The sequence below is a fragment of the Echinops telfairi genome, unplaced genomic scaffold, assembly GCF_000313985.2.
Source record: "Echinops telfairi isolate 266 unplaced genomic scaffold, ASM31398v2 ScPeMD7_19;HRSCAF=73, whole genome shotgun sequence".
Taxonomy (NCBI): Eukaryota; Metazoa; Chordata; class Mammalia; order Afrosoricida; family Tenrecidae; genus Echinops; species Echinops telfairi.
The window spans coordinates 7,994,474-8,013,008 of NW_022103916.1; the positions used below are offsets into that span (position 1 = coordinate 7,994,474).

At 41.1% G+C, this 18,535-nt stretch overlaps 1 pseudogene; it reads right to left on the reverse strand.

Moving 5' to 3' along the window:
• Nucleotides 1-3,392: 3,392 nt before the first annotated feature.
• LOC101648300 overlaps nt 3,393-18,535 on the reverse strand; it is a 17,528-nt pseudogene continuing 2,385 nt past the window's right edge.

Below are 18,535 nucleotides of genomic sequence, written 5' to 3' on the forward strand. Positions count from 1 at the left end.
GAATGGACGTCATGCTTGTTAAAACAGAAGGGCACAGAAAAAGAAGAAGACACTTGGTGAGATGGACTGGCACAGTGGCTGCTACGATGAGCTCAAATTGAACAATGATTGTGAGGATGGTGCGAGACTAGGAATTGTTTCGTTCTGTTGTGCGTAGGTCACGATGGGTTAGAACTCACACAACAGCACCTATCAACGACAACTGGGATTTCATTGGCTGAATTTCAGAAGTAGATCAGCAGGCCATTTTCAGAAGCAGATCACCTGGAAGAAAGCTAGTTTGCCTCTGCCTGGAAGCTTTGCCCAAATCTTTTCAGCATCTTGGGTCCCACTACTGATGAGTGATGGCTGCACATGAGCTGCATTTGGTGGGTGCTAAAACCCAGGTCTCCCTCATGGAAGGAGAAAATTCTATGACTGAACCACCAATGCTTCCAAGCACCATTTTGTTGTTGTTGTTGTTGTTGTTAGGTGTCATCAAGTCAGTTATGACTCACAGTGACCCTGTGTACAACAGAACGAAACAACGCCCGGTCCTTTGCCAGCTTCACAATTGTTCATATGTTTGAGCCCATTGTTGCAGCCACTGTGTCAATCTATCTTTTTCACTGCCCCTTCACTTTGCCAAGCATGATGCCCTTCTCCGGGAACTAATCTCTCCTGACAGCATGTCCAAAGTACATTAGACAAAGTCTCACCATCCTTGCCTCTAAGAAGCATTCTGGGCCCATTTTTAGGAGGCCTGAAATAATACAAATGTTGGGAAAAGAACAACTGTTCTGAGAAAACGTAATTCTTTAGTGTCCAACGGGATTCCTTATTACAGAGGTTCTCTCGCCTGAATTTGCAACAGAACCACCTGGAGGGCTTTAAAGCCCAGATTGCTGCACTCCATTCCTAGATTGCCTGATTTAGGGAGTCTGGGTGGATCTTGCGCAGCCCTGATCATGTAGTGATTTAAGTCTTCAAATGTTAACCATCCACTTCTGTAAAGATTACAGCCTAGGTTCCCAAATTTGGCTTATCATGGGAATCCTTTGAGGATCTGATGAAACTACAGATCCCTGGGCTCCACCCCCCTAGAGGTTCTGATTTATTAGTTTGCAAATGCAGCCCAGGGATCTATAATTTCACCAGATCCACAGGTGATTCCAATAATCAGCTAAGTTTGGGAACCTAAAGATTAGAGCCTCGGTAACCCTGTGGGGGACAGTTCTACTCTTTCCCATAGGATTGCTATGAGGCAGAATCAACCTGAGGGCACTAGGTTTGGCTTGGGGTGGATATGAGAAACTGCATCTCTAACAAGTCTTCAGGTAATGCTGACGCTATGTTTTCAGAACTATTGCCTTTAATAAAATATAGCCTATCAAAGACAATTTTTAAAGGAAGAATGTTTATTTGATGTTTTTCTTTGTCTGCTTAAGCACAAGCACACATAATCAAAATGAAAGAACTCTTTTGTCACAGACTTTGCCCAGTGCCACCTTCTGGTTCCTTTCTGGCACTGTCCTCTGGATGCGGGCCTATAGTCACTGGTTGCACTACTGCCAGCTGAGAAAGAAGATCTTTCTAGAAGTGAATATTGCTTTCTTTCTTTTTCCGCTCTTATGTGTTACTTTTAGGTCTCATTATCCCTTGGAACATGCCCAATTTACTGTCATCTGAAAAAGTAATTAATGCCCCCATGTAACCCTACTTTACAATACAAATGGAGGTGTTAATTAAATACTGCGACAAACGAAGTCTATTCCCCCTGCACGTACCTGCAATTACTAGCTTCATTTGGAGTATCCTAGCAGGTCAGTGGATTCTCATTTCTAATTCTAATTTTTAGAAGATGCAAACTTTCATTCTTTACATCAGTTGGGCATCTCTGATTTGAGAGATTGCGTTTTGAAGTGGATGTTTCCCTCCTGGATTATATAAACCATTTCTCATCTTATTGACTCCAACTCATGGCAGCCCAATGTGTGCTGCAGTAGAGCTGTGTTCCATAGGGTTTTCAATGGCTGCTTTTTCAAAAGCAGTTCATTAGACCTTTCTTCTAAGGCACCTCTGGTGTACTCAAACCTTCGACCTTTTTATTAGCAGCTGAGCATATTAGCCATTGTCACCACCTATCAGCTGATTATTCTGCACAATTAACTTTAAGTAGGAACCCTGATGGGATCGCGAGTTACATGCTAGCCTGCTAACCACAAGAATGGTAGTTGGAAGCCACCAGCCACTCTGCTGAAAGATAAAGATGCTTTCTGCTCCTGTAAAGATTTACAGCCTCAGGATGCAATGATAGCCAAAGAATGCAGTTTGACTCTGTCCTACAGAGTCTCCATGAGTCAGAATTGATTCTATGGCAGTGAGTTTAGATTTTTATGTTGCTTCACTTAGGCTACTCCAGAAGTCACTGATGTAAGAACCTATCAAAAAGACCTAGCTCAAAATAGCTGCTGCTGTCCCACACACATATGCACACTCACCATCAAATCCCCCAGAGTCCCCAAATCTTACTAAAGCTGATCTAGAAAACAGTAGTTGGAAATTAATGGCTTCAAAGGAGGCACAAAAGCAATGCGATGTAGGGATATATTAAGAACCAGCTCAAAGGATAAGTGACCTCAAAGACACCACTAACTCATCCATTTGGGATCCCCATTGGCAAAAAGTACCCTGTCTCCACCACGTTAGCTACCACTACCCTCCAAATCACAGCTACCAAAATTAAACTCACCTTGCCCCACAGTTTAACATACCAGCTTATTCAGATTTATGGCAGTTAATAATAGGCTTCTTTTCAGGATCTCACATTAGAGCAGTGGGCTCAACCCTGCCTACCCATGAGAATCACTTGGGGTGGGGACTTTTAAAATCCTGAAGCTCAGGGTTGCACTCCACATCTATCAAAATATCTTTGAGGGGCACTTGGGCATCTTCAACATTCCTTAGGTGATTTCAATGTGCAAATGATTCCAATGGGCAATCAAGGTTGAGAATTATTACATTCAAATGAATTGGTCCAACATTAGTAATCACAGCTTCAGTCTAAGGCTTTGCTCCTCACTGAGGGGTTAGAAAATTTAATTAAGAAAGCATGCCATTTTTGTTTAAGGAACTTTCAGGAAAAAGACAACGTCGGTGGGAATACATGGTGTCTGCAATATATATATATATGCATATATATATATATATATAATGTGCTTAAGCAAACAAACAAAAAACATCAAATAAACCTTCCTTTAAAAATTATATATATAATGAGAGGGGTGGTCCTAAAACGTAGCAGCGATTTCATCCAAAATATTAAACTCGTGTATTTTTTTTTCCTGACAGAACGAACTCTTAATTTCCTTGTTTCACAAGGAAAGCTGGCTACTTTAGTTGCTTTTTGGTGACTACTCAAAGAGACCAAATCCCGTGTCCTCATCTGACTCTTCCAACTCCTTTGTTTCCTGCTTCGCTGGGGCTGAAACAGCAGGAGGAGCAGCAGTGGTGGCGACAGTCACGGGGTCAGTGGCCACAAATGCAGATGGAGCAGCCAAGAAGGCCTTGACCTTTTCAGCCAGTGGGAAGATATACTGAGTCACCACAGACAAAGCCAAGACCCGTTTGTACCCATTGGCGATCAAATGCGGCCCAGAGGCAACAGTCAAGTCGCCAATCCTCAAGCACATGCGGGCAACATTGCAGACACCCCCCAGGAAGTGGGGGTACTGAGCTTCCTCTGGGATAACAAGCACTTCGGGGTTGTAGATGCCACCATTGTCAAACACCTGCTGGATGATCAGTCCAAAGGAGAAGGGGAAAATATTCAGCATGTTCCGCAGGGCGGTTTTGCTGGTGCCCACTTTGTCTCCAGTCTTGATCAGCTGCGCGTCACTCAGGATTTCAATGATGCCTCCGGAGATCTTTGTGGTGATGCCCAAAGCCTGGAAGAAGGATGTCTTCTCAGGTTTCCAGACCCGTATTCTGGGATGGCACAGTCACCTCACATGGGACAATAGCACTAGCTTCGGTGGCAGCTGGCACCCTGATCTCAGTGAGGTCCTTCTTTTAATTCCCCCAAATATGAGTCAACAGTTGCTCCAGAGCCAAGTTGTTCTCCAGGTGCCCTCAGATGGCCTTGCACATCATGGTGTTCTTGCCCATCGGTTGCACAGCCTTCCTACAGAGGGACATGCTGATCTGCTGCATCTACGTGGAGCCCACGTTGTCTGTCCCCACAATGAAGAATGTGGGATAATCATTCAAAAGTTGGCTGATTTCAAGGAAGCAGTTGGACTCTCCGGTCACCCTGTCTTCCCTGGGCCTCGTGGTGATGTTTCAGGGATTGCCACGCAGGGTTTAAAGAGGCTGTCACCCTTCAGAGGAGGCCAGGCAAACTAAAGTCCCAGATTTTACATTTCTGAGGCCATCTCCATACATAGGAAAATAAGAAGAACCTTTAGCTTCTGTTCCCCACAGTCCATTGTTCGAGCTCATACTTAACAGGATCCACGTTAATGCCACAGTCTGGTTAACAGGCCAATCGTGCCAATAGAGACAATATTGGGTTCATAATCATGTGGAAAATGTCAGTGTACTAACCACAACCCTACAAGCAGACCTCTAGATCTGGCATATTCTCGTACCTTCCATCTATCTGAACCAGGAACTCAAGAGCACCAAGCGGAGTGTTTGGTGCCAGCATATCCCAATTGTCCATCAGATTATCCCTGAAGCTCTGGTCACTGCTGTGATGAGTGGTGACTGTTTCTGACTAAAAAGAACTGAGAAAGGAAGTGTGGCTGAACCAATAAGTTTAGCGGCCAGCTGAAACAATAACTCAAGTGCAAGGCACTGGTAAATCTGTCATTACGCTTTCAAAGACAAAGCTAGCTTATTCATTCATTCATTCATTCAGCTGTGTCCTTTCTGTTCAATGACAACCCGGCCTGCCAGCTCATTTCCTCAGGGCTGTCCCACCAACCTTTAAAATAACTGCCTATGAGACGTCATCAACACTGCTTTCTTTCGGTTCCTTTTGTTCCCAACATTCTTGTCATTTTGAAGAATATGTCCTTCGATTTTCTTTCTGGCACTTTCACAGATCTTTAGTCATCTTACTTATTGATTTGTTTGTTTGTGTATTTCTAGTTTGTCTTCCCTCACTTCTCAAGAATGAGCACTTGAGTTGCTGGCAGAGAAGGTCCAGGAGGCCTGCCACTATTTTAGCCAAAGACAAAGACCAAATTGAGTCAAGATTTTCTAAGGTTTTTTTCTGCATGTGCTTGACAGAAGGAAACAGTGGGGTTTGCTACCTCCAAAAGAGTAGATGGTGCGAGCATCCCCAAGTTCTGCAATGTGTCCAAGGACTTTGTTGTACTTTTTTTTTCTTTTTTAAAATAATCATTCCAAAACCGTGCGATGCCATGTGACAGGAAGCTCCTGCCCTTCTCCAAAGCCAGCCCCAAGCCACACTGCTGGAGAAGGGGGTCTGGCCCTCGTGCCCTCCCCTCCAGGTTCACACAGGAGTGCAAGGGACAAGAGCATTGCTTTTGTGTACATTATGTAACCCAACATTTTTGAAAAGAATTCTTCCACCTTTAAAAGAATACTGTTTTTTTTCTCTTTTTAAAGTTTCCTTTTGAATGATCAGTCATTGAGTGCCCCCTCCTTTTTGTATCCCCAATTTAAAAGGATATGAAGGTTTTGGGGTCCCCCTGGGTTGGATAGGATGTGGAGGAGCCAGGGCTTTACCTGTACACCGACTTGACCAGTTCAATAAAAGTGTGCACACCTTAAAGAAAAAAAAATTGCTTCAAAGTTCAGTGAAAATCAAACAAATTATGTGCCCTAACCTAAGTGGCAAGTTTGAAAGACTGTTCAACTGTTTTTGACAAAGAACAAAGGTTTTCAAAGAGTGGGACAAAAGAGCCAAAGGTTCTCAGGGAGCAGGAGACATCCTTGGGCTTTTCACTCCCTGAAGACTCAGGCTCCATTGCTTGTGTAAATGTCCTTACTTGCCCAGGTTTTGTTTGCCCACAGTTGCTGAATTAGAACATCCTTACTGATTAAGTTTAAAAGGATTATTTTTTAACTGTAAGGGTCAGGGAGACTGTTACATTTTTAGTTTTGTCAAACTAAGGCTTTACTGATTAAATATCAGACTATGTCACATTTCCAATATTTGAATAACAGCAGGCTATCTCTTTTTTTTAAATCATTTTATTGGGGGCTCATTCAACTCTTATCACAATCCATACATACATCCATTGTGTCAAGCACATTTGTACGTTTGTTGCCATCGTCATTCTCAAAACAAGGTTCTTCCTTTTCTCCTTCCCCGCAGTCACTAATAATCTTTGGTTTCTATTTATTTTCCTATTGCATATAAGTGAGATTACACAGTACACACCCTTTTGCAGCTGACTTACTTCACACAGCGTAATCTTTTTTTATCATTTTATTGGGGGCTCGTACAATTCTTATCACAATCCATACATACATCCATTGTATCAAGCACATATGTACATTTGTTGCCATCATCATTCTCAAAACATTTGCCTTCTACTTGAGCCCTTAATATCGGCTGCTCATTTTCCCCCTCCCTCTCAACTCCCCCCTCCCTCATGAAACCTTTATAATTCATAAATTATTGTTTTGTCATATATTACACTGTCTGACGTCTCCCCCCCCACACCCTCTTCTCTACTGTCCATCCCCCAGGGAGGAGGCTATATGTAGATTCTTGTAATTGGTTCCCCCTTTCTACTTGTAAAAAAATTTTCATACACAATTTCTTAAGGACTCAATTTGAGCCTGATTTGGAGAACCACCAGAGATTGAATAGGGTAAGAGGCAGAACCTGGATCTACTTTAGCCACATTCCCTCCACCCTCCAGGCACCGGCACTCTCACCACTTGTCCTGAAGGAGTCATCCACCCTGGATTCCCTGGATTTCCAGTTCCTATCTGTACCAATGTACATCCTCTGGTCTAGCCAGATTTGTAAGGTAGAATTGGGATCATGTGATAGGGGGGGGGGGAAGCATTTAAGAACTAGAGGAGAGGTATATGTTTCATTGTTGCTACCCTGCACCCTGACTGGCTCTTCTCTTCCCCACAACCCTCACATCCTGACCCACCAGGTCTGGAGGACGGACGTCACCCCCGCTCTGAACTGCCAGTGGACAGAGTGGACAATATGGCTGATCCCACTACGAGACACGCCATCCCTTGATGGCCCAGGGCCCTAAGAGGGACAACACTGGAGACTCAGTGTCGGGACTGGCCCAGACTGACCCTGTGACACCGAGGCAAACCACTAAAAGAGCAACCGTGGGAGCAGAGCAGGCTACTTCTTTTACCATCACTATCCCGCTGCTGAACTAAATTATCTCATATATATGAGATCCATGTAAGGTGGAAATATCAGAGCTGACTCATATTAAGCATGCTGTAAGGGTTTGCTCCACATACGTACCATCAGCTCGACAGAAATCTGAAATGATCATCATATTCTTAGCTGAATATACCCACACGTTCTCATCCCGTTGGAGACTAATAATATCCTGGGTCACATTCCCTGAGACCTTGATAAGAAAAATAATGAGGACCCTATAAAGCACATTTCAGCCCATCCAGTGGTTCTGCATTCCATTCTTCAAAGGTGAATGGAGTCACTCAGGTGTGGTGTGCCCAAGGCTTGACTCCTGCAAGCTTTATGGTGACCGGGATGGTCCGGAACGCATCGGATGACCCGGTCCACTGCTCCCTGAGCTGTTCCTGTGGGGAGGGAATCTTCTGGATCTCAGCAGGACAGGGTCCCCACATTGGAAGCTTTGTAAAGCGTGTGCGGGAACAAACAAAGATGTAGGAAGAGCTAGATCTTGCACTACAGACGAACTTTGAAACAAGTGCTTCAGATAAACTTTTACCTTCTCAGATTCTTTCAACTGAAAATCATCATCACGCACATTCAAATGAAAAAAAAATTTCATACACAATTTCTTAAGGACTCAATTTGAGCCTGATTTGGAGAGCCACCAGAGATTGAATAGGGTAAGAGGCAGAACCTGGATCTACTTTAGCTGCATTTTCTGGCAGAGTTCTGCCATTGTCCTTTTGAGTGTGTAATTTGTCCATTCAGCCTTTCCTGATGGCTGAGGTCTCCATGCAGTATGATGCTTCCATTTGATTTGCAAAGCTTTACTCACCTGCTGGGTTACTTCTAACACGAAATCCAGTCCATCGTCACCCTGCAGGGTTGGTGGCAGGCTATATATGGGGATATTTTCTTTTAATACGACTTTAGCGACCTCTGGGCGGAAAGGCTTCCACACAAACTGAGAAGGTGTCTACCAGAGCTAGTAGAAATTTATAATTCCCATCCTTGGGCACTTGAGCAAAGTCCACCTGTCAATCTTCAAATAACTGTTGTCTCTGATACTCTTTGGTAAGGTTAGTTTGTGGTGGATTTCTTTTTGCATTATTTCTCTGGCACAATCGACATTCCATAATTGTGAGACCTGTTCCTTGATACAAGCAATCAATAGCCAACCATGGTTTGATATCATCTACCAAAGAGAGTGCAAGTGTATTGAGGTTGAATTACTGGATGAACCATCGATATAGGTAAGATGAGGATTTCCTTCTTCACTTTTTCTCCACCCATATTCCTCCAAGGTGAGGCCCTTCTTATCAGCTTTAGCCAAATCATCAGGTGTATATTCAAGGCTAAAATTGGACAAGCTTACCTGAGGAAAAAGTATATGGATTTATATGGCTCAAAGCATCTGTTCAATGGTCTCTACACAATCATGTAGGAGAGACTCTGTGTGTCTCCTACAATCTCGTTTGTCGTTTGCAAGCCTTACACAAAGTCATACTCACCAGTTCTAGGTTTCTTTCCCAGAAGGAATGGAGTATTGTATGGGGAGTGGCAATACTAGAGTTCCTCATGCTCAAAGAATTCTTTGATCAGGGGGCAAATGCCTTACAGAGCTTCTTTCTTCAGTATTGTTTCCTGTGAGGAGCACAACTACCAGGTTTAATTTTTACCTTAATTGGAGAACCATGCCAGCCCAAACAGCACTCCATCAACTCAAATGATTGGAGTTCACCTGATCCTCCAATTCTGTAGGTCAGCAGTCTGGTATTTCCCCCTTTGTTTACTGCTGAAGAAGTTGCCAAGCATGTACTTATTCCAGTGATTCATTCCACATTCTGCAATTTATTGTGAATATCTGGGTAACTTTGGACAATAAAGATACTACTGATAATCATAGAAGTATTTGGGGGCTCTAGGGATCTAAATCAGTGTATTCATGGTTGTTGTGGTTAGGTGCCATCAGTGAGTTCCGTCTGACCCATAGCAAACCTATACATAACAGAATGAAACACTGTCCGGTCCTGTGCCATCCTCACAATTGTTCCTATGCTTGGATCCTTGAGGGCTTTCCTCTATTCCCTGCCCCTCTATTTTAGCAAGCATGATGTCCTTCTCCATGGACTGGTCTCTTCTGACAACATGTCTAAAGTATGTTAGTTGAAGTCTTGCCATCTTTGTCTCTAAGGAGCACTCTGACTGTATTTCTTCCAAGACAGATTCGTTTATCCTTTTGGCAGTCCATGTTGCTTCCAATATTCTTCTCCAAGCACCACAAGTCAAATGCATTGATTCTTCTTTAGGCTTCCTTATTCAGTGTCCAACTTTCACATGCATGTGAGGCAATTGAAAATACCATGGCTTGGGACAGGTGCACGTTAGTCCTCAAAGTAATCTCCCTGCTTTTCAACACTCTAAAGTGGTCTTCTGCAGCAGATTTACCCAATGCAACACATCATTTGATTTCTTGACTGCTGTATCCACGAGCATTGGTTGTGGATCCAAGCAAAATGAAATCCTTGATAGCTTCCATTTTTTTCTCCTTTTATCATGATGTTCACTTTTATCATTGGTCCAGTTGTGAAAATCTTGGTCTTCTTCACATTGAGTTGTAATCCATACTAAAATTTGCAATCCCTGATCTTTATCAACAAGTGTTTCAAAGTCCTCCTCGCTTTCAGCAAGCAATATTGTGTCGTCTGTATATCACAGGTTGTTAATCTTCTTCATATGATCCAGCTTCTCTGATTACTTGCTCAGCATACAAATTCAGTAAGTATGATGACATGATACAACCCTGATGCACACCTTTCTTGATTTTAAACCATTTTGTATTGCCTTGCACTGTTTGAACACCTGCCTCTTAATTCCATGTACAAGTTTTGCATGAGCACACTGAAATATTCTGGGATTCCCATTCTTGTCAAAGCAATACATTGTTTTTTTGTTAAAATCCATACAGTCTTTGTATGTCAATAAAACACAAGTAAATTTCTTTCTGTTATTCTCTGCTTTCAGACAAAATTCATCTGATATCACCAATGATTTCCCTTGTTCCATGTCCTCTTCTGAATCCATCTGGCAGCTCCCAGTCAATGTACTGCTACAACTGTTGGATGATCTTCAGCAAATTTTAGTGGTATGTGATATCAATGATATTATTCTGTAATTTGAGTGTTCTGTTGGGTCAACTTTCTTTGGAATGGATACAAATATGAATGTCTTCTAGGCAGTTGGCCAAGTAGCTGTCTTCCAAATTTCCTGACATAGATGAGTGAGTGCTTCCAGTGCTTCATCAGCTTATTAAAACATTTCAATGGGTATTCCATCAAATCTTGGAGCTTTATTTTTTCGCTAATATTCAAGTGCAGCTTGAACTTCTTCCTGCAGTATCCCTGATTCTTACTTGTATACAAGTTTCAGGATTCCATTTCTTCTCAATCAGTAACCTCACGTTAACTTTAGACACCCTTCAAGTTTGAGAATTCAGTTAGTGTTGTAATTCATTTATAACAGTATTATATAATTAAGATAAGGTCTTTCCCCCCAAATATTTATCTGGTCCATCATTTTATTAATCATTTCCCATGGTAAGTGATGCTATCTATAACTTGATTAGTGAGGAAAGACATATTATTAGGAAAGAGGGAAAAATTTATGAGAAGTGTATGAATAGTATTTTTATGTAAAAAGAAAGCATGTTAAATAAAATTGAAATTGGGCTCAAATGAAGTTTTATGTTTCAGTAACAAATGGAATTATATCTTTTTCAAATAGTTTTATTGCCATAAAATTCACATATCATACAATTTAATAGTTCAATTATATTTTTAAAGGCTCACAATCAGTTTCATCCATTTTCTTCTTTCTCATACTCTTTGGTTTAGTTAGCTCCTCTGACCTCTCTGCCTGAGATAATTATTAATCCAGTAATTATCTTTATAGATTTACTTATTCTGGATTTTATATAAGGAAATTCATACAATGCATAAGCAAGAAACAAACAACAATGACAAAACAAAACAGAGGGAAAACTTCAATCAAAAAGGCAACAGAAAATATTAAAAACTGAAATAACTTTAAAATGGGTCAAAAGGAAGATCAAATGATAGGGTATTACCTCTTTATCTAACTACATCTACCATAATCAACTTTACAATGTCTGATAGCGGCTATTCGCATCCTGGATTATGGTCAGAGAAGATTCACAGGAGACTTAATCTACTTGGGGACCCTGCAAATGGATTTTGGGCTTCCATTGTCATCCATAGACTTCCTCAAATTGGGTGTTCAAAATTTAATCTCTGATACTGGTCCCTCCTTTGGATTTGAATTTTGTGGTTTACAATCTTTGGATCACACAGACCGGTATGCTTCTTACATGTGGACTTGGTTGATGCGTCACTTAGATGGCTGCCTGATTTAAGACAAGCCTTTAAGACCGCAGACACAATTCTTTCTGAGAGCCAGGCACCATCTGATTTCTTCACCACATTTTGCTATAGCAACCATATCTTCAGTGATCTCTTTGTGAGGGTTAAGTATTGAGTAGGACCATGTCATAAGTTCTAATTATAGTTAGATTAGGGATAGTACTAAGTGGGAGCCCAAAATCCAGAGAAAAAAATAATGAAAAAGAAAAATGTCTCGTTTTCCCAAAGCTTCTTATGTCCTATGCCTTTTTCCAAGAACAGGCAATGTAGGACACATACGAGAGGACTCCACCTGGTGCACATACAATGAGAAATGCCTTTTTCAGAGATATAACCTGGCAAGCCTGATTCTAAGAAAACTACTGGTTTGAAAATAGGATGCTGATATACTTTGCGCTAAGTTATTTGTGTATTAAAGGTGCTCATTAAATCTCTCTTCCATCTCAAAGAGAATCATACAAAATTATGAACTGATGAAAACATTTACACATGCATGCCAACCAGCATATCAGTCCCTTTGAATAATCTACTCAAAGAGAGATGGATGGATTACTGCAATAAATTGCTTTTCTTAAAATATTTATATTAAAATGTAAGTCGTAATTAATGGTCACTGACTTTTTCAAAACCTGGATGTTCAGGATGCTCTTTATAATGTTCTAAATTTCTATACATGCTGGTCATTAACCCTTTCTCAAACTTTCTCTTGGATTTCAGTAGCCCCTTCACATGCTACTACTTGTTAAGGCAAACCCCTTGATGAACTTGGAGCATCATCCAGCTAATGCAACCATTTACTCAGCACTCAGAACAAAGCACAATTAGATGCAAAGAGAAGAGATGCAGTGGAAAATTGAAGAGAGACATGCGTAAGGCTCCTTGGAGAAATTCCTAAACCCTCTAACTGCTCCAGTGTGGAGGTATTGGACTAGGAGTGGTGGGGAAACAGTAGGGAAGGCTGCAATAGGAACATAGAGTTACAGAAACCAACTGAACCCCTGAGAGCTTCACTTGATTTGGAATTAGCCTGGTGGCATAGTAGGTTATCTATTAAGCTGCTAAGTATAAAGTCAGTAGTTCTAATCCACCAGCCATTCCATGAAAGAAAATTGTGACTGTCTACTTCCATAAAAAATCTACAGCCTCAGAAATCCTAAGAAGCAGTTCTATTCTGCTAACTCAATAGCAATGGGTTTACTTCCTGTTTGGGAAAGGGATACAAAGCATTTCCATCATCATTATCCGATAAGTCCTGCGTTTCAGAGGGTTGCAGGGGCGCACATGCTATTACCTTTGTCATCATCTTAATCTCTTACAATCCTGACCTCACAAATTAGACAAATCCTCCTGAAGTGGTGCGCGCGCGTGTGTGTGTGTGTGTGTGTGTGTGTGCGTGGGAGGAGGCAGAGGGACATCCTTTGTAAGTGGAGCTCCTAGGGCTCAGGCTCTGAAGAAGGAACCAATATTTAATGATATAATAACAATCAAAATGATTATCCAAATGTAGTCCATTTGTTAAGTCCACATGTGTAGTCAGTCATCTATTGTGTTGTTGAAAAGTATCTCCAATGAGCAAGTCATTGATTTTTCAGAATTCTCTCATGCAAACTCTGGCATCATTCATAAAGCCAAGGCCATATTTCACAACTGTTAGTCTTTCTTGTTTCTAACTTACACTTTCCAATCACCAGTAGTTATCCTGAGCACATATTCTGAGTACATTTTCGATCCATTTCATACTGCAACTGTTTGTAAAATATCTTCCATTTCTTCACCTTCATAGTTGGCAGTTATAATTGTTGTGTAAATTTGAACAATAGTTACATTAATTGGTCTTTTGTAGGTGTATATATTAACCATTCACTGACTGATGAAATTAACCTACAAATTAACCTATCACTGCTGGTCTTAAAGGAAAAAAATATTGATATACTACAACATGAATGAACTTTGAAAACCCTATGCTAAATGAAATAAGGCAGTCACAAAAGACTATATACCATATGATTCCATTTATATGAAAAGTCTAGAATAGACAAATCCATTGAGACAGAAAATAGATTAGTCACCATCAGGTTCTGGATAAGTGAGAAATGGGGACTGACTGCCAATGGGCACAGGGTTTCTTTGAAAGGTGGTGGTATTTGGGTGATTTTTAAGTTAACAAGACACTCGTGCCTAGATATGGAATCAAACCTATTAAGCAAGTGGTAGCTTGAGGACACCTCCTTGGGAGTGTGGCCTTCTGTATAAGAGTGAGGGACTCTGGGAATTGTTCTCTCTTTCTGCCCCCCACCCCTGCCATCCTGCCTGCTGCAACTCTGCCTTCCTCCACAGCCCCATGTGGGCCGCCCAACCCTCAGAACTGTCAGTACCTTGCCATATTTCCACAGCCTTTGGATCCATGAGAGTCTACACCCGCTGGACTATGATCAGACTGGTTCCTGGTTCCCCCTTCTGCGTCACCAGCATGCAACTACGTGTGCCTGAGGAGGGACTAATGGACTAGTATCAGACTCATGGACTTGAGTTGTACTGGGCTAGGATGTCTTCTTGATATAAAGATCTTTTTTACATGTAGATCAGGGTCACTGGATTTGTTTCTCTAGACAACCTGGTCTAACACAGAGGTGATGAATATATTTCTGAAATTAGATAGTGATGATAATTGTGCAGTTCTATAAATACACTAATCACTGAGTTATTGCTTTCAAAGGGTTAAAATTTATGGTATGTGAACTCTAAGTCAATAAAGATATTTTTTAAAACTTTTCCCCACAAAAACAAAAAATTAAATCCACAAAAAAAAGATTTCATCGTTCATGATGAAAGTTTTATTTCCCCAGCTTTTGTATGAACACCTAAATAGCTTAATGTTTCCTAGTTCATTGACTCCTGATAAAGACTTAAGATCTACCATCAAAAGCTGAAAATGGATAAAGGTAATAGAAACTCAGAAAGCTGAGACTTTGATGAAACACAACTAGTTGTTAGTAGGTGAACTCTAACAATTTTTTAAAGAATGTCTCTCTATTTCTTTCTGTCTGTGTGCTTCTCTCTCTCCATCATTTGCATTTCCCTTCTCCCTCTCCCTCTTGTTCTCTTCCCCGCCCCTCTCTCCCACTCTCCCTGTCCTACACACTCTATTCGGATTTTCAAAACCAATTCTCAAAAGAAGACAAAACGAACAAACAAATACAAGCATAATTAATATATCTACCCAGGACCATAAACTAGATGAAAGAATGGATCGATGGATGGATGGATGCATACATAGGAAATGGAAAGATAAGAGCTCTACAGAGAAAATAATGAGTTAATTTTAGCGCTACCTTCCCAAGGTCTCCTCTTCCTATTTTATGTTCTCTATCTGCAACTCTGCCTGTGCTTGCCCGAGGCTCAACCCGAACAGAAGGATCACAACACCAAAACAAAATAGAAGGTTCCCGTAGTGAATGCTGTTGGCACCTGCCCAGGTCTCTTTGTTGGCTGGTACTCTCACATCCTAGCAGCTGAGATTATTGGTTGATAACAATTCACAGCTGTTTGTCCCCTGCTCTGAAAAATTGCCCAAGTAATAACATTGACCAGAAGATTCTGCCAACAAGTGCCCATCTTATAGCAAACCTTGACCAATTACCAAATGACATATAAATACAAAAGGCCTGCCTCCTGCCTCGAGAGAGGACCATTTTAGTGATGTTTTGTGGTGGGAAACTTTCCCATGCAACCAGGCTGAAGCTCGTCTCCAGCTAAGACCTCATCTTAGCTCAACTTTCCTTGCCTACTCTATGCTGCTTCCCTCACTCCCCTTCTCCCCCAGCAAATCATTCACACAAAATCCAGAAAACAGGCCCTGCTTCTAAGGCAGTGTCACCACTGGCCTTGCTTTTCTTGTCTATCGTTCAGGTTTGATGCAGGACTTTAGGATCTATGAGACAACCCTGTAGTGTTCTGGCTTGTTCTTGAATATCAACTGTGTGGATATTTTGTGTGTCTGTGGGTTTCTGTGTGCCATTTTATTTGTCTAGTTGGCTAGGTTCTGATGCCCAGTTGTTTGGTCAAACACTAGTCTCAATATTGATATAAAGGCAGATATTAGCGCATATTATTAACAGTTACATTTAATTGATCTTAAGTAAAGAATATTATGTGGGAGGGCATCAAGTAAAGCATAATATGTGAGTGGGCATCATCCAATCAGTTGAAGATATCAGGAACAAAAACTGAGGTTTCCCAAAGGAAAAGGAATTTTGTCTCAAACTTGTAACAGAAATTCTAGTGTAGTTTCCAGCCTGTCACCTGACCTACAGATGTTGAACTTGCCAGCCCCACAATCACATGAGCTAATTCCTTAATAGACCTATGTATCTACAGGTACACCTTATTTTACTGTGCTTCCCATTATTACACTTTATAGATATTGTGGGGTTTTTATACATTGAAGTTCTTTGGCAACCTTAACAGCATGTCTATCAGAGTCATTCTTCTAACAGCATGCACTTGCTTGGTGTCTCTGTCACAGTTTGGTAATTCATACGATATTTCAAACTTTTCTTAATGGTATTTCACATTTACTAGACTATAGAATAATGTAAAAATAACATATATTAAGAAAAAAATTGTATGCCTCACTTTTTCTTGACATTCACTTTATTGCTGCAGTCTGGAACGGAACCCACAGTATCTCCAAGGTAAGCCTATATATGCATATCCACCCTAATGGTTCTATCTCTCTAGGAAAATCATGACTGATATATTCACTGTAGAGTCTGAGTGACTAGTTCTCCTCCAGCTTCCTCCTATAATTCTACCAGGAAACATCGTATTCCACAAATCATGTCACCTAAAACTCCTCCATGTCTGTAGAGTATGGCAGCAGTGGACAGGACATATTTCCAGATGCCAGGATTTTTATGTCTTTCAGAAGAGGAGAATGTAGGATTCATGAAGCCCCCATGTGCTTTCAATTGCACACAACAACTCCTGGCTTTGGTCTGCATCTCCCTTTCCTTATACATGAGATAATATTAAGTACCATGGCTTACCTGGCTTATTCTTCATGAGAAATCATAACTCAACTCCCTCAGCTTCTTGGCCACTCTGAATAAAGTTGATGCTTATTCTGCAAATCATCTTGCTATGGTCTAAAACTTCACCTGTCCCATTCTGAGAAATAACCTTTCAATCGCTATAAACACTATGACATTTTCTTTGAAATATATCGATCGAGGGAGAGAGAAACAGAGCATGAAGTAACCAACATTGGTTTTAGTAGAATGAAGGTCCACTGGTAATTTAGATCTGTGTTTCTCAAACTCTAATCTGTGTAGGAATCACCTGCAGATCTTTTAAAATGCAGATTCCGAAGTGGGGCCTGAAATTTGTCATTTCTCTCATACTCCCAGCTTCTGCATGTGCTTCTGGTCTATGGACCACACTTAGAGTAGCAAGGGCTTAGGGTGTTGTTGTTTTGCAGAGAGAAGGTAAACAACTGCTTCTGTGACTTTTAGTAAACATAAGCTGTTGTGTATAAAGAGGTGTGAAAATTAAAAGAGAATTTGCCTTCTCCAAAATTTGTAAAGTTCTTCTTCATCCCACAATCCCCCGCCTGGAGGCTGGTTCCACAAGGAGGGTCTTAGGGCCATAGGTAAGGCCTTTAAGTTTTAGAACTTAAAGGAGCTATTTCCCCCTCTGATGCCTAGTGAGTGCTTCCCAGCTATCCAGCCTCATCCTACCACATATTGATAAAAGGTCATTCCGTGATGGACTCTGCTAACACTCCCTCATTCTGTACTTGTCATTAGTGATTCACTAGGTGGCCAGGGGCCTATCAGTTGATATTGCTTAGACGTTTTTATTCTTTGGCAGCCATGTGTTCCCAGTAAGAGGTTTGTCCAGGAGGGAGGGAAACTCAAGGTATCTTAGAAGATGGAACTTGAACCCTGTGGAGACTGATCTCTGAAGATTAGATACTGAAGAAAAGTTTATTAGACTTCCATCTGGGTGCGGATCCAGGTTTTGTGGGGCCTAAGGCCAATGTGACTTGCATGATCTTCTTTGAGTACAAATACAAAGTTCCAAAGATAAAGTTGAAAAGTAAATATTTGGAATGAGAACATAGTTCAGCAAATTCCAAATTTAAAAAGCCAATAAATACCACAGTACTGTAAAGTCTTCTTTTTAATGTCTTCTTAAAACTTGAAACACTTAAAACTCCCTCTACTCTATCAATTGGATTAACAAACTGAAGATCCTGTTCATTGCTTTTATTAGAATTTTATCTCTACTTCTAAATGAGTGATGTTCCTTGGTGCATGAAATCCAAGATAGATAAACCCTTCAGAAATAGTAATGTGAGTAATGATTCCCTAAGGGTATAGAAGGAGAGTAGGGGGAAGGGGGAACTGATAGCAACAATGACTATATAACCCCACTCAAGGGGAATGAATAACAGAATGGTAGATGAACGGATACATTGGAAGGTGTTAGGGGCATCCTCAAACTATGGCCCATGGGCCACATGTGGCCCTCTGAGGACATTTATCCAGCCTGCAGGGTGTTTTTGCCCCATTTTGTTTTTTTACTTCATAGGAATTTGTTCATAGTTTTTGTTTTTTTTAACTATGGTGCGGCCCTCCAATGGGTCAGAGGGACAGTGAACTTGCCTCCTGTTTAAAAAGTTTTAGGACCCCTGGTGTAGCCCTCTGAGGACATTTATCCAGCCTGCAGGGTG